At 42.0% G+C, this 13610-nt stretch overlaps 1 protein-coding gene across 1 annotated transcript in view; it reads right to left on the bottom strand.

Moving 5' to 3' along the window:
* hook2 (hook microtubule-tethering protein 2) overlaps nt 1-13610 on the bottom strand; it is a 305258-nt gene that overhangs the window by 232818 nt on the left and 58830 nt on the right. The window lies entirely within an intron of this gene.

Here is a 13610-nt window from a genome sequence, read left to right as displayed (position 1 = left end):
CTGATTGGCTGATATTGGCTTTCAAAGTTTGTAAGATCGGTCCATTTTGGACAAAATGCCTCAAATCACAAATGCAGAGTGCAATTAACATGAAATTGCGCACACACGTTTACACTAGGCCGAGGAAGAAATGCCACTTCAAATTTTTAAAATCAGCCTCATGGTGGAAATGGGACATTCTGTACAATGATTAATTTCTACTTTTAGTACTTTGAGTACATTCTGATGCCAATACTTTTGTACTTTTATTCAAGTAAATTCAAGTTTAATTCCAGACTTTTACTTGTAAGGGCACGGCCACATCGCAACGCTTTTCAATGGGAATGGAGCAGTTTGCAGCTAGAATGTCATGTCACAGAAGAAGACTCACTTGTCAAAGTTTAGAGTGAATAATAAAGTTTGACTGTGTTCCTGACGTTATCTTGAGTTGTAATAATAACGGAACAACAATACACAACCAAAGCAGTGCGTGCTGACTGTCTTTGAAACATCACAATGTAACATCTTCTGTAATCATCGTATAAAAGTAACATCACTGGTGCATCCTTGGCATCTTAAATAGTGACATCACAGACCAATCCTTGTTATTTTCATCCTAGCAGAAGCTTCACCACTTCCTTGTTTATGGAACGATAGCTTCACATTGCAGCACACCGTTCTCGTGGACGCATCAAACGGACTCGAGACTATGGGGCCGGTGCGTTGATCCGTTTCGGAGGACAGCACGTAGGCTTCACACTATCAAAACATCTGCCGAGTAGCCTCGAGTACACACCCGAGACCACAGTGTGGATCTGCCCTTACACTTACAGTTCCAAAACAGCCTCCTGCCACCGCTGCCGTCTGTCCAGCGCGGCTGCTGACCCTCTGCTGCACCGCTGTTCGGCTGGACATTTCGGGACGTTTCTGTCAGCGTTTCTGTGTGGTTCTGGCTCTGATTTCCCCAGTGGCATATCGTGTCGCGTTCTCTCCGTGGTGTGCTGCATGTTCTGTCGCATCTCTTCTGGCCTTCTACCCACTGGCACCTTCACAGCCCCTCCACAGACGGGTCCTGTCATGGTCAGACAGGGCACACCCCACAAGGTGCCTAGCAGCTGTTGTCCCCACTTGGGTGTCCCTTCCTTAGGCCCAGAGATCCAGACCCCATCCGTGGTGGCTCTCCTTCCCTCCAGCCAGTTGTTTCTCCTCTGCCCTCTCTTTCAGCTCTGTCTCTTCTCCAGGCTCTGCACTGCAGCCTGCCTTTTAAAGGCCCCACCCAATGTCCCAGCCAGGTGCAGGCCAATTCCCCAATTACAGCTCGTCAGACAGCAAAACCCACCCCGTTACATAAGTAAAAGACATAAAGACATGCACATCCCAAAGTAACCTACTAGGTTGGCGGTGCTGGATCGAAAGTGGATACGACTACAGTGTATGTGCAGATTTAATTATTTTCCTTATGTAAGCACTATCATGACGCTACCGGTAAAGTTAACACTTTGCATTTACACTTGCATGATGGGGCAACATTGCAGGCATTCTGACATGGTAGGATAGTGTGATAGTGCCGATATGACCGTTCCCTTTTTCCTTCAACACTAAATAACTTTGGCTGAAAATAGCTGACCTAAAAACTCACAAAGTGTTACAATATTGTGAGCTTGTAGATCTGCTATCCCTTTGCCAGCCGCCCCTGAACCCCCTGAACAGAGGTACAGCCGTGCAATCTGCGTTTTATTTATAAACATGTTTTAAAAAATCACACCCGTGTGAACTGAGCGGTGGTCGTGGAGGCTGCGCAAGAGCAAAACAAATATATATATACCATATATATAATAAAAAAGAAGCAAAAAGTGTGTTTTGGAGAAAATTCAAGATGGCGGAAAATCTATCATGGCGCAAATGGGCGTGGCCTATATGGGGAGATGCGTCATGACCCAAGGAATCCAGGGAAACAAGAATTGACAATTGTCAATATTAAGCTGTGTTCACTTGCCGTTTTCTTTTTTGAAATTTTTGAAAAAAAAGTTTGAATTTTTTTTTTTTTTTTGAAAATGTTTTTTTTGAAAAAAAAACAAAATTTGAAAAAAAAAGTTAAAAAATTTGAAAAAAAAAAAAGTTTGAAATTTTAGGGGGGGGCCTTTTTTAGGGGGGGGGCCTCGCGGGGGTTAGGGGTAAAGCAGTATGCAAGATATAGCCCATTTTGAAAAAAAATAAATAGAAGAAAAAAAAAGTTTTTGAAAAAAAAAAGTTTGAAAAAAGTTTTTTTGAAAAAAAAAAAGTTTGAAAAAAAAAAGTTTGAAAAAAAAATTTGGGAAAAAAAAAAGTTTGAAAAAAAAAAGTGTATAAAATGTATAAAAATTGTACAATTTTTTTTAGGGGGGGCCCTTTTTTAGGGGGGGCCCCTCGCGGGTGTTAATCCGTCCCTGGGCTCGGCCCTCGCGGGGGGTTAATCCGTCCCTGGGACACGCTTCCTTCCTCCTCTCTCCACACTGTCCACAGTTTGGCTAATGGCTAATGCTAGCTCCGGTAGAACTGGTCGTTTTAAACTCTATTGAGGGAATTAAAAATGCTATCCTTAGATCGCCAACAAGTCCTGTCCCTATAATCCCATGGACTTTGTAATGTTTGGAATTGGAATTATATTTGTTGTTTTTCAGCAACGTTAGGTGATGCACACACACACACACACACACAGGCACGCAGCCACGCACACACACACACACACACACACACACACACACTCCACTGGCCTGGCCTCACTGTGAAGGAATGGTGCTCCCTGCTGGACAAAATATTTCATTCCACCAGTTTATTTCCATAGTCTGGAGGAGCGGTAAACTCCCCTCCATTTTATGCCCATATATGGAGATCCCTGTCCCGATGTCATCAATATTAAGGGCATATCTGGGAATGCCCATATTTGGTAATGCCCATATATGGGCATGTTAGCCATGAATTCATGTCTCCCTGAGGCGTCTTATTAGTTTATTCGTAGGATTAGTATAGGATGAGCATGCCCTTATATGGGACCCTAACCCTAACCCATCATTCTAGAGAAGGTGCCAGGTGGTGCCCAATGGACACCAGTTTACAATTGCTTTTGAAAAGAAAATAGGTTTTCTGCAGATGGATTGTTTCTTTGACAAAGTTAACTCAACCTGTAATTTGTGTAAAACCTTTACTTTTTCTAGAGAATAAACACTTTATTATGTGCCATTTTAACACTGGTATTACGATTGATGTGTCTAATAACCTTTAACATAAGAATTAAAGTAAATATAGATTAATGCAGGAGCTCATACTGTGCCTCAGTTACTAGGTATGATGTGAAATTAGACAGTGCCCCCACATGGAAGATAAATGAAAACACTGTGAAGACAACAATCATTATTAGATATGATATTACATGAATACATACCGGTATGCAGACTAACAGGTGCATAAGTTAATTTGGCCTTAAGCATGAGAAATTAATACATGTAATATATTGCTGTAAAACGCTTTTTCTTTTTTTTTTTTTTTTTTTCAAACTAAGAGCATTGAAAAAATCAAACCTCGGTTCGAAGTGAAGCGGTGAATCTTAGTATAGAATTGTCTGGAGAGCCGGTATGATAGCCGATATAATGAGACCTATTGCATGTACAAGACAGATAAAACCTGAAGGCCAAATTATCATGTGAAGCTTGACCAATCCTCAAAGTATCCATTCATCTGACCGGGAGGGACACCGCACACATATTCTGGACGTACAGGACAGATAAAGCCTATTCATTCTGAACTGAAATGACCATATATGAACATGGGACACACATTTTGCTTTTTGAAAAAGCCTATTCATTCTGGACTGATATTTTGCACGTACGGGACAGGAAAAACCTGTTCATTCTGGCCTGGAGTGACCATATATGGACATGAGGTGACATACATTGTGTTTTTGAAAAACCCTGTTCATTCTGGACTGAGATCACCATATATGGTAATTAAACGGACATTCTGTTTTTGAAAAAGCCTGTTCATTCTGGACTAAAATGACCATATATGGGCGTGATACACACAAAGCCACTCATTGGAAGCGGTTTTCACCGCTTCAAAAAGTGAAATGTATTCTGTCCATCACGGCTTGCCAACTCGGATGTGGCATTGGCAACAAGGGAGGCCTGCTCAGCATGGGCTCTCAACTGAACTGGCCTATAGCAGCTCGCTCAGGCATTCTTTACAAGCCTCGAACCACATCCTTGCTGTAAAGGCACTCCTACCTATAGGTTTAATGTGACGTGATTGGGGGGCTCTCTCCATTCTGATATGTCGCCACTCAGACAGTGACTTCTTATTGTCGGAGTGGCAACACTTCCATAGAGGTTAAGGTTAGGGTAAGAGACCTGTCTGAAAGGAGACATGTCGGAATGGAGAGATGCACCCGATGGGATTAGAGGTGGAAAGAGTACTGAAAGATCTACTCTTAAAAACTACTCTTAAAAAGTGAAAGTACTTTTTTTTTTTAAACTTTGTTAACATTAATTACACGGTTACCTAAGCCAGTGGTTCTCAACCTTTCAGGCAGCGACCCCCGAAATAATAATGTATTCTTTAAGTTTCTTCAATTCTACAGCTCAATAATATAGGATTTAACCCAGCATTTAATTGTCATTTTCTTCAGAAAGTGTCTATGAGTGCACAAGGATCAAGTTGGCACCTCGACAGAGTGCAGTCTGGTGTTGCTTGTTACAGAGTTCTCGGTGACGTCAACACCAACCATAAAGCATGGTCACATACCCACAGCCAGCCAGCACACCCTACTTGCGCGCTCTGCTGGCGCACAAGTAGGCCATATTTGGCTATGAGTGCAAAAGGACAAGTTGGCACTCGATATTTCAATTTGACATCAGTCAATTTTGAGTAACAGATTGAAATGGTTCCTGCACAGATTGCCATTGTCAGGATTGCATGACAACGGTTTGTGTTGTGTGTGACTTCAAACCAGAGCTCTAATCAGTAAATATAAGATGTTCTCTTCTGTACAAGAACAGTATGTCCAAAGGCCACAGTGAGGAAGAAGACACTTTATAGGAGGGGAAGTGAAGAGAATGTACAAGGCCAAATCCTGTATTGTATATTTGTTGTCTAAGAATATCCAAGATAAATGCTGTAATCAGGCACAACTGAGACAGTCCGAGTGAGAGAGACAGGGACATAAAGGATGGATCTTCGAACCCTAAGAGAACCTCTGACTCCTTCCACATCACAGTCCATGGATAGCAGCAGCTCTGACCATGAACCAGCGGACACTCAAACTGCCACATCTGTAGCAGGACGGAAACGAGGAGATGACACAGACGAACCAAGATCTTACCAAGACTTTAACTCAGCTGGGACAAGTAAAGATAGATCTGATAACTCATGCAGGAAAGGAGACCACGTATGTAAACAGTGTGGTAAGAATTTCTGTAAGTTAGGTTTGCTGAAGTCACACCAGCGTATCCACACTGGAGAAAAAACGTTCAACTGTAAACAGTGTGGCAAGAGTTTCAGTCAGTCAACTAACCTGAAGACACACCAGCGTATCCACACTGGAGAAAAACCTTTCAGCTGTAAACAGTGTGGAAAGAGTTTCAGTGACTTAGGTGGCCTGAAGAGGCACCAGCGTATCCACACTGGTGAAAAACCTTTTCTCTGTAAACAGTGTGGAAAGAGTTTCAGTGACTTGGGTCAGCTGAGGACACACCAGCGTATCCACACTGGAGAAAAACCTTTCTACTGTAATCGCTGTGGCAAGAGTTTCAGTAACTTGAGTCACCTGAGGTCACACCAGCGTATCCACACTGGAATAAAACCTTTCAGCAGTAAACAGTGTGGAAAGAGTTTCATTCACATAGGTTACGTGAAGACACACCAGCGTATCCACACTGGTGAAAAACCTTTCCTCTGTAAACAGTGTGGAAAGAGTTTCAATTATTTAAGTAATATGAAGACGCACCAGCGTATCCACACTGGAAAAAAAAAACCTTCAGCTGTGAACATTGTGACAAGAGTTTCAGTCACTCAGGTGGCCTGAAGAAACACCATCAGCGTATCCACACTGAGGAGCCGTTTCCAGTGTAAACAGTGTGTTCAAGTGTTCCAGCCATGCAGTTCCATCCTTTGTGCAGCCATGAAGTGGCTAAGCTACAGTTTGCACACCTCTATGTTTCCTGGTCTGTTTACAGCTTTATTTTGTGTCTCTGTTCCTATTGAAATGATAGATAGGAAGTGATGCAATAAAAACACTGGTTCCCGGGGGGACCACCTGGCTTGATGGACTCTTACAGGTCTGTGACCCAGAGTTGGATCATAACTGAGGATTTTACTATATTGATTGGGGTTGCAGGATTTCAGTGATTATCAACATGTTTGAGCGGTGCTATAACCGCTCCAATATGTGACTTTTCTTTTTTCAACATATGTCACCGCTCACTTCACATGTCACCTAAACTGTTACTTTTCATGATTCCAATGAAAACAAATAGCAAAAGCAGCAAAACCGTCACCATGTTCACACTTCACACCATGTTTCGAGCTTGTGTATCTGGTACTGTTGATGATTTTGTGTGTATAGAGTGTTCGTTTATGAAAAAAAGAAATCAAATACAAATATTAAATATTAAATATGGAGATAAGAAGTATCTGTCTTCATGCTCATTTTAGAAATAGTCATACAGTATGTGCAGATTACATCAAGTGAAGTGAATATATCTTTTTGTTTTCATCATTTTGTAACAAAGTTATGATAGTTTTTGATTCAAATTCAGTTACACACCAGCGTATAAAAAAAGAAACTTACACAGTGTGGTAAAGGTTTCAACCATGACAACCAGTGAGTCAGCTACTCTATGAAGCAGAGGTCTTCAACAGGGGGTCCGGGACCAGTGGTGCTTTGGGGGCCGGACGGGACCGGACGCCGTGTGGCCGGAAATATTTCCCCACATACACGCGCACGGACGGCACCGAACGGTGCACGACCGTGTAAACCTGGTGTAAACGCGTGCATACCCCCCCGCGAGAGCCGCGACAACCCCCCACCCCGCGAATCCGCGATAACTACAAGCAAATACTTTAATCAGTGGCTACTACTATGCATAACAGGTTTCTAGTGGTGAATGTGTGAGCGTCCTCAAGCCTCTATTCATATGGATATACAGTATAGCCTACTTAGGTTTCCAGCTGTGACTGCATGTGCATGTGTCGATGTGTGTGTGTCCTCATCCATTACTGTGGTATTTAGTGTTTGAGATTCGTTCAAGGCAAACTTTGTTTCTCTAGTCTATCCTACTGCAGCGCTGTATTTTCTAAATGAATTTAAAGAAAGTAGAACATAAAATCTTAAGTAACAATGCAAATGTAATTAAGACTAGAAAACTATTGTTTTCCCACCATTAGATCTGCTGACATCCTTTCTATCTAAATAGCCTCTAGAGGCGCGTGCACGTGACGTCAATAAATGACCGTCCGCCCGGAAAAAAAAATCCCAAAGCACCACTGTCCGGGACCCCTAGGGGGTCCTCAGAGTAACTACAAGGGGGTGCCAAATCCTTGTGTGATAGGATAATTCTTTTAAATTAACAACTTGAACCCTCGCATCCTTATTCCGAGAACTAAAGAGAGACAAAAATAGCAGATATACAAGCTCTCAATGCCTCGTGCTGAGAGCAGACTCAGAGGCTGTGATGTACTGAATACATTGGATGATATTCTACTTCCTTGTAGATATTACCTTTTTTTTCCACTTGCACACCAAATATCAAAAGAATTGCTGATAGCATACATGCCATGTTTTATTTTTCACTAACACATGCAGCTGTCCTGCCAGCTGCATGCTCAATATGCCTATGTAATACCTTAGCAACTCTAAACTCTCTGAACTATAATGAATAAAAGTCTAGAAAAGTGAGTGATGGTTTTCACATCACGAAGTAAAGGTTATACTGCCATCTAGTGATGAGGATGAGGATTCATTCATTCAGTAGGCCTACTTTGTTATTCCAGTCTTCAAGTTTCTGCTCATCATTTCTTTCCTCAAACAATTTGACAATATAGTAGGAAGGAAACATTATCAAGATGCCATTGTGCTTATTCAGCTTTCACAATGAAATATGTGTACTGTAGTTATTGTAGACTATTTGAATTAAACAAATACAGATCTTACAATTCCTACAGGGACAATATGAACCGTTTACTGTTTAATAGTGTGAACAGATTGGTAGTAAGTCTGTCTGAAATGTGATCATCTATAGTTTATTTTCATCATATTGCAGGTAAGAAACCTCCTGCATTGTCATTGTGTGGATGCAGTCAAGCCTGTTAGGCTACACAGTAAAATATTGAATAAGATCTGAGTAAAACTGACCAATAAGGATAAAATGTTATGTAATGGTAGTATCCTTGTGGTATTATATTATATTCCATATTCAGAACCACAAACTGTCAGGTGCTGCTGGGCGTTAGAATACGTTCAACAATATGGCTGCTACTATATATAAAATATATAAAATGCCATAAACTGGAATTATGTTGTGAACTTGAAGCCATGAAACGTTAGCCATGAAATGTTATGGCTCATTTTTTTTTGTTCAAGACCTTGCTTAAAATAAATACGTATTAAAAACGTTTTTTAATTTAAAACATGTTTTTGTTTTGTCAAAACATTACAACTTTTTGGTCAGATTGGCCTGGCTTGGTTGTTCCAAAACTGTTTGGTCAATATGGAATTTAAGTGACACATAAATCTGATCATTCCTTGTTGAAACGAAAAACATTCTATATACCTTATAATATATATATATATATCTCTGTGTGTGTGTGTGTGTGTGTGTGTGTGTGTGTGTGTGTGTGTGTGTGTGTGTGTGTGTGTGTGTGTGTGTGTGTGTGTGTGTGTGTGTGTGTGTCATATGACCAGTCTTTACATCCGGTCACAATTAAGCAGGTGTACATTGGTTTGCAGGAAAACCTATTCTTTTATTCGATAATAGTAAACACCAGTATAGGCCTACATACTGTATATGGCACTGGAAGTGAGATCTATGTTATGTGTCTTTATGATGGTGAGTCAAGGCCTGAAGGTAGGCTATTTCAATAAAGAGCTTGGCTGGTGATAAAAGGAAGAATGTCGACAAAAGTGAAGTGTTCGTTGAGTTCGCAAGACTATCAAACCCCACCATCTGATGATTAAACTCTAAAAACGTGTAGAGGGTTTTTACAGTATACCTCATCATCTAATTGGCACAAAAAGGCCTAATTAAAACACATAATTGATGAGGGGATCATTTGGGATTTTATTATATCCACTACCAAGATCAATATCCAATATGTTATCTTCAAATTCTTAGACTGTCCCGTCAGTAGATATTAGGTTACCCCTGCTTAGCTTTCCAGTGCGTTTTTAGTTGTGGCACTATTAGATAATATTGCATGAGGCCCCTGTGTATTCCATCGTGTGTTACAGTCACATGTCGGGATTTAGAGGGAGCAGGCTGGTGGTTGACACTGGTCTGAACAGATCCTCTAAGACAGGGGTTCTCAAACCTTTTTAGGCCGTGACCCCCAAAATAAACATATTTGAACTGGGGACCCACACCCTGACAAGCACTTGGAATTGTAGGTATTACATTTAATGTTCCACAGATAAATATTGTGAAAAGGGAAGGATTTTAATGTGACTCAGTTCCACAGATAAATATTGTGAAAAGGGAAGGATTCAAGGATAAAAATTCTATCCATTGAACAGCTGATGTGTACAGTGACACACAGTTGTAATCTTAAGACTGGTGATTTTCTCATTTTTCAGCATGAAGTAAAACAAAACAAATGTAAGTATAGTTAGTCCTAAATTGTATGAACTTGAAACAGTACACTTATCTAATATGTCCTCCTCTCATTATTTCATTCCTCCTGTCTGGGTCAGGTGTTGAGATGTTCCACAAGTCTCTGGATCAGGCGGAGGCAGGAGACAACTTGGGCGCTCTGGTCCGAGGTCTGAAACGAGAGGATGTGAGGAGAGGCATGGAGATGAGCAAACCAGGATCCATCATGCCACACCAGAAGGTCCGGAAGCCACAGCATACTGTACATGTTACATACTTACATACTGACTTCTATCTTGTCGCTGTCGGGTGGAACCTCTGTATGACTAAAACCCTTAGCTTTTAGGAAATGGAAAGAAAATAACCTGTGTTCCAATGAATTCAATAGTTATTCAAAGGTCTTAATACTGTTTAAATATTTATAACACCTTATACAGACTTAACCACTTTCAACTTCGTACAAAAGCATATCTACAAGTTCACAATCTACTTCAGATTAAGCAGGGCATTCATTTCACACAGCTGAATGGGTGTAGAGCACACCTGGGAAGCAGAAGGTCTTTGGTTGGATTCCCGTCTCTGGCAAGAGGTGTCCCTGAACAAGACACTTCTCTGTGTGCAGCACATAGCTGGGTGATTACTATTATTATTCTTCATGTCTTCCAATATCCCCACAGAGGGTCTCTCTCTGTTTGCCTCCGTGACCTTGACGGGATTTCTACTTTGTCTTCCCACATTCATTGGTGAATTGATGGCAACAACAGTTCCTATAACGGTGTTAAACAAAGCTGGGAACCTTCGCACATAATGACTGTCATTACCCCAAGTCAGAGCTGTCAGCTGTGAACAGACTCCCACAAGACCTCAACATCTAGTATTGTTTGAACTACCATAGTAGGCTAGTATACTGTGGGTCAACTTCTACATCCAGTGGTGGAAAAAGTACTCACATGTTTTTAATTTAAGTAGGCTATCAATACTGCAATATAGCAATCCGTCTCTGTTACAAGTAAAAGTCAGTAAATCAAAATGTACTTTTTCAAATGTATAAACATCTTTTGAAAATAGAAGATCAACAAGCTCACAATACGTTTCAAATGGTCGAAAAATATATAGGTCTGAAGTGGTTAGTGTGTTTTGTAAATCTACAAAGTAACTATAGGCCTAACTGAAGTTTTCAAATAATTGGATTAAAAGTACAATATTTTCCTCTGAGATGTAGTGGAGTATAAGTAAAAGTACTGGAAATAGGAAATATGCCTATACTGAAGTAAAGTACAGATCCCTCAAAATTGTAGGCTACTTCAGTATAGTACTTGAGTAAATGTACTTTAGTTACTTAACTTACTTTACATCAATGTCTACACATCGACCACATGTCAATGTTTGACGCCTCAAGTCACCATGAAGTAAACAATACACATTTGAAGAAAAAATAATAATAATAAAGTAAGAAAAGAAAGTAAGAAACCACAGAAGCAGAGTGTTGTATATTACTAGTAAGATGCCTCAGGGCGACAAGAGACTAAGGGCGAGGTCGCGCCACAGTGATGTGGACATCAAGAATGTGGACATGAGGGAACTCTATAGGTTATATGGGCATAAAAGGTATTTGTTCCCCTGGCATCACAATGCTCTCCATATATGGGCATAAAAGAGATTTGTTCCCCCTGGCATCACAATTAAGGATCTCTCTAACAGGGCATCATTAATATAATAATATTGATGACATTGGGGAACTCCATATATGGGCATAAAAGGGATTCTGTTAGTGCACAGTGAAGCCAGAGCATGTCAGATGCATTCAGGTGGTTTGTTGATCAATTGATCACCATGGTTACAGCAGCGTGACAGGTTTGTTGATACACTCACGCACATGTTAGCTTCCCTGGTTCTGATTGGGCAAGCAACACGCACGCCACGTCACGGCTCCGCCATCCGAATAAATGTACCCAATGGCACATGAAGATTCATTCTGATATTCTTTACCAGTAGCCTACCGAAGCATCAACAACCATCCATCGTTCAGCCTTGTTTATGGGTCAGTGTTCTGGGAAGCAACGCAAACCCCGTGCTGATCCTGATCCACAGCTCATGCAGAGCACCGGAGGAGCCTCACAGCTGCAACCCTTTGTTCAGGTCCATGTCCCTGTCAAGAAGGACACTGTGCTGATTCCTCTTCCAAAACTTGGAAACCCTCCTCCTCAGCAGCATTCATCTAGTGCTGGAGAAGCAGTCGCTGGTTGTTCAGTGGAGCCTGTATTCGTAGTGGTGAAGTCCTCCTATGAGTCCTTCAAGCCGGTTCAGCCCTGCATGAAGCCTGCCAACCGCAGCAGAGGCTCACGTCGACGACCCACGTCTCCACCCAAACCCCCACACTCCACTAACACCAAGCTGTCCACCTTTGAATGCTCTTCTACACCTGAGGATGCTCTTCCTAAGAAGTCCTCCTCCACCCACCAGACACCAGACCCTACAGACGATGACAGAGTCGACAGCGCCTCACGTTGTATAGTGTTCTCGCCGCCCATTACTGTACTTTCTTCAGTAGGCCTAACTATCCAGCAGAAGGATGTCCCCTCCTCTGATGACGGCACGACAAAGGATGGAGACTTTTTACCCCCGTGCCTAGTGCCCTTAGTGTTAAAGCCTGAGTCAACGCCTGAGCCCAAAGTGCCGCGAACACAAAAGAGTTCAGATATTTCGTTACAAGGTCCCACAAGAGAGCCCACCACCTGTTCCTCGTACTCTGCATGCTAACACTCAGTACTCCTCATGCAACAGTTCATCCGAGCACGTGGTTCATGCCCTGGATGTAGCAATGTATTTGTGAAGAAAAGAAAAGACTTCGGACAAAAAATGCTCTTAAATGTCCACATATTGTTATATATATCTTTTATGCCCATATAGGAACATCAGAATACGTAACCATGGCATTTTTTGTTGACTCATGTGGCGTACGTGATCTCAGAGCCTTTTATGATGTGATGTCACAATGAGTCAGTGCTTGCGCCGATTTCCTCCGGAACAGCCTGATGTCAACAATCAGCCCGCATAAGGAGATTCCGAACGTTTCGCGCCGGTTAGGGAAAACCGCGTGTCGGGTCGGGTCGAGGCCCGGCACTGCACTCCGTGCCATGGCGGGGAACGCGCGTGCCGAATCTGAAGCCGGTGGGACGAACGGTTCTTGAGATACGCGGATTACAGACAGACACGCAGACACGCACGCACGCAGAGACTTCTCGCATTTATAGATAGACTAGAAGCTCGGCCGCCCTTTTGGGCGGCCGAGCGTCTAGTCGGCGCCCTGGCCAACTCGGGAACAATGTAAATGGGGATGAATGCCCCGCCCTTTAATGCAAACCCCATTATACCTGTTGTCATAGGATCTGTTTTGACCATCTGTTTGCGTGTGTCCATTTATGCCCATATATGGGGATATCTGTCTGTCTACGTCCATTTTATGTCCATATATGGAGATCTCTGTAGGACCTGTATTGACCATCTGTTTGCCTGTGTCCATTTATGCTCATATATGGAGATATCTGTATCTGTCTGTCTGCATCCATTGTATGCCCATATATGGAGATCTCTGTATCAGTTTGTCTGTGTCCCTTTATGCCCATTATGGAGATCTCTGTATCTGTCTGTGCCTCCGACTGTGTTGCAGACACAGTGCTGGTTCCCCCTTTAATGCAAACCCCATTATACCTGTTGTCATAGGACCCGTTTTGACCATCTGTTTGCCTGTGTCCATTTATGCCCATATATGGAGATATCTGTATCTGTCTTTTT

The sequence above is a fragment of the Nannobrachium achirus genome (assembly GCF_963921795.1).
Source record: "Nannobrachium achirus genome assembly, chromosome: 4".
Taxonomy (NCBI): Eukaryota; Metazoa; Chordata; class Actinopteri; order Myctophiformes; family Myctophidae; genus Nannobrachium; species Nannobrachium achirus.
Note: the sequence above shows the minus strand (reverse complement) of the source record. Positions and strands in the feature narration are given on the sequence as shown.